Source organism: Atractosteus spatula, chromosome 10 (assembly GCF_055471065.1).
Source record: "Atractosteus spatula isolate fAtrSpa1 chromosome 10, fAtrSpa1.hap1, whole genome shotgun sequence".
Taxonomy (NCBI): Eukaryota; Metazoa; Chordata; class Actinopteri; order Semionotiformes; family Lepisosteidae; genus Atractosteus; species Atractosteus spatula.
The window spans coordinates 14,206,944-14,209,570 of NC_142715.1; the positions used below are offsets into that span (position 1 = coordinate 14,206,944).

At 46.3% G+C, this 2,627-nt stretch overlaps 2 pseudogenes; both read left to right on the plus strand.

Moving 5' to 3' along the window:
• The first annotated feature begins 1,108 nt into the window (after window positions 1–1,108).
• Window positions 1,109–1,227, plus strand: LOC148825365 (5S ribosomal RNA; annotated as a pseudogene).
• Window positions 1,228–1,757: 530 nt separating this feature from the next.
• On the plus strand, window positions 1,758–1,866 carry LOC148825366 (5S ribosomal RNA; annotated as a pseudogene).
• The last annotated feature ends 761 nt before the right edge of the window (window positions 1,867–2,627 follow it).

The following is a 2,627-nucleotide window of genomic DNA, read 5'->3' on the forward strand; positions in this document are numbered from 1 at the left end:
GATAACAATTGAATTCTCAAGCTGTAATGCATTGAAGTTGAATACTCATCCAATCTCTGGGGATTCAGATCTCCTGCGGGCTCTCTGGCCCTGTGCCAGGCTGTGCTGTGCTGCAGATGATCACTTACCGGCTAGTTAGTGTTGGCTTTAACTAGCAAAGTTTGTGCACATGAGAAAAGATGACTGTGGGTCCCAGCAAGTCAGGAAGAGGACCGGTTCATTCCTGATGAAGCGCTAGTTCTGAATAGTGATTCAGCTGTCCACAGTTCCGACCTGTTCACAAGGCTTGCTGCTGGTGCTTACCTCAGGTGGATCCTCTGGTTACTCTCTGGCAACCTCCGCTCTATACTCTTAGAACAAAGGAAAGTTCTGGCACTCGGACACACTGGCCGTTCCGTGGTTGTCCGGGCTGAGTCTTAGGATGGTCAGGAGGCGCGCTGCGAGAATGTCCTGCCCTTGGGAGCCTTTTGCTCCTGGGCCGTCCTGCCCTGGAATTCTCCTTTGAATTCCCTTTAGAAACGTCCAGGAAATAGTCTCTCAGGCCCTCTGTGTTGCCTGTTTTTACCTGGAGGAACTTCAGCTCGTTCATTGGCTGAAAGTTCCATGGGCATCAGAGTCCCACGTGGGTTACTCAGCCCTACCAGTCCCTGATTGGTTGATCAAGGTGAGATGTGAGTCACTTACTCCTGACACTTAGGAATGCAGTCCAGATGTCCATCTGGCACACCCTAGACAGATAGGCGCCAATGGATGACCATTGATCATGATAGCTAGGCTTAGCTAAGTGCATCCCCATTTGGGAGCTGTCCCTTATCAAAAGAAAACATCTTTAAATCAGCCTGCATGAATAGTTTCTCTGTGGCTGCACCACAGAGATGAACAGAGAGATGGGGCCTCATTAGAAAAAGCACAGCAACACTTAATTCTGTCTTATTAACAACCATTGCCGCTACAAGTGAAAGGCTGAAGTGAAATAGAGCGGGGACGAAGGCAGTGAAGAGAGAGAACGTGGGAAGAAGAGAAAAACGCAAGGGAAAAAAAGCAGCGTCGTAAAAGAGGTGACGGAGCTGTCCTCTCTATAAGAAGGGTGCCAGCGAACCCTGCTCTTGCTTACGGCCACACCCCCTTGAGCACACCTGATCTCGTCTGATCTCGGAAGGTAAACAGGGATGGGCCTGGTTAGTACGTGGATGGGAGACCGCCTGGGAATACCAGGTGCTGTAAGCTTTTAAGCGCAGGAGGCGCCCTATCCCCGCTCGCTCGCTCATTCCCCTGTTCACACGTGCAGTGCGGCTTGTCCGTCTGTTTATTTGTCAGCTTTGGCGAGACACGGGTGCTTGTGTATTAGCGTGAGCGTTTTTGATTCTGATCATGAACAGTTTTACAAGTCCGCAAAGGATCGAGGAAAGGTTTATCGCCAGCTGAAAAGAGACACAGCGCTTCGGCTGTGGAGACTTGTTCGGCTGGCGTTCGGGGAGTCGCGTTTTTCAGAATTGTATTGAGATCGTTTTCCACAGAGCTCAGATGTCAAAGCACAGCAGCAGCTCTCCACAGCGATCCTCTATAGCGCCCTTTCTCCCGCAGCTCCGTCCTCATTGGAAGGAAGCAAGAGTGAAAGGCTGAAGTGAAATAGAGCGGGGACAAAGGCAGTGAAGAGACAGAACGTGGGAAGAAGAGCAAGGGAAAAAAAGCAGCGTCGTAAAAGAGGTGACGGAGCTGTCCTCTCTATAAGAAGGGTGCCAGCGAGCCTTGCTCTTGCTTACGGCCACACCCCCTTGAGCACGCCTGATCTCGGAAGCTAAACAGGGATGGGCCTGGTTAGTACTTGGATGGGAGACCGCCTGGGAATACCAGGTGCTGTAAGCCTTTAATTGCAGGAGGCACCCTATCTTCGCTCACTCGCTCATTCTCCTGTTCACACGTGCAGTGCGGCTTTTTGGCTTTTTATTTGTCAGCTTTGGTGAGACACATGTGCTTGTGTATTAGCATGAGCGTTTTTTATTCTCATCATGAACCTTATATACTGTATCTCTACATCCCATAACCTTTAACGGCAGGTGCCTGGGTGTGGACATGTTGTGATGTAATATTTAATTTAAAAGTAAACATTTTAGTAAAGTCTGTTATATTGTTAAAATCTATAAGCGTTATAAATATCAATTTTTGCTCGTGCTTATAATTTATCGCTGCTAAATGTGTCTTATTCAATTATTTTAACACTTTTATGACCTATCCACTAAAATATAAAGACCTGCCCTACAACGCTCTTCTCAAAAGATAAATTAAGTTTTACATTTTTTGATTCAATGTAATTTGTTTTCTAGAGAAACACACATCATTTGAGGCTTGGGTTGCATGTTAATAATTTTAAGGTTTAAAGACTTTACGTTCACGGTACGTGGAAAATCATTTCAATCTTTTGAAAAGTTGTTGAGAATTTGTCATTGAAATAAGCTTACATATTTTAATTCAACGTGATTACTTTTCACTCTCGATAAAACACGTGTGATTTTGGGGCAGGGGGATATGGTGGGGCGTTCTAAAACATCACAACCATTTGAAAAATGTCTTGAGCTATGTAGGCATGGTTACAAATTTGGAGTTTATGCTTAAATTAGCCGACTTGC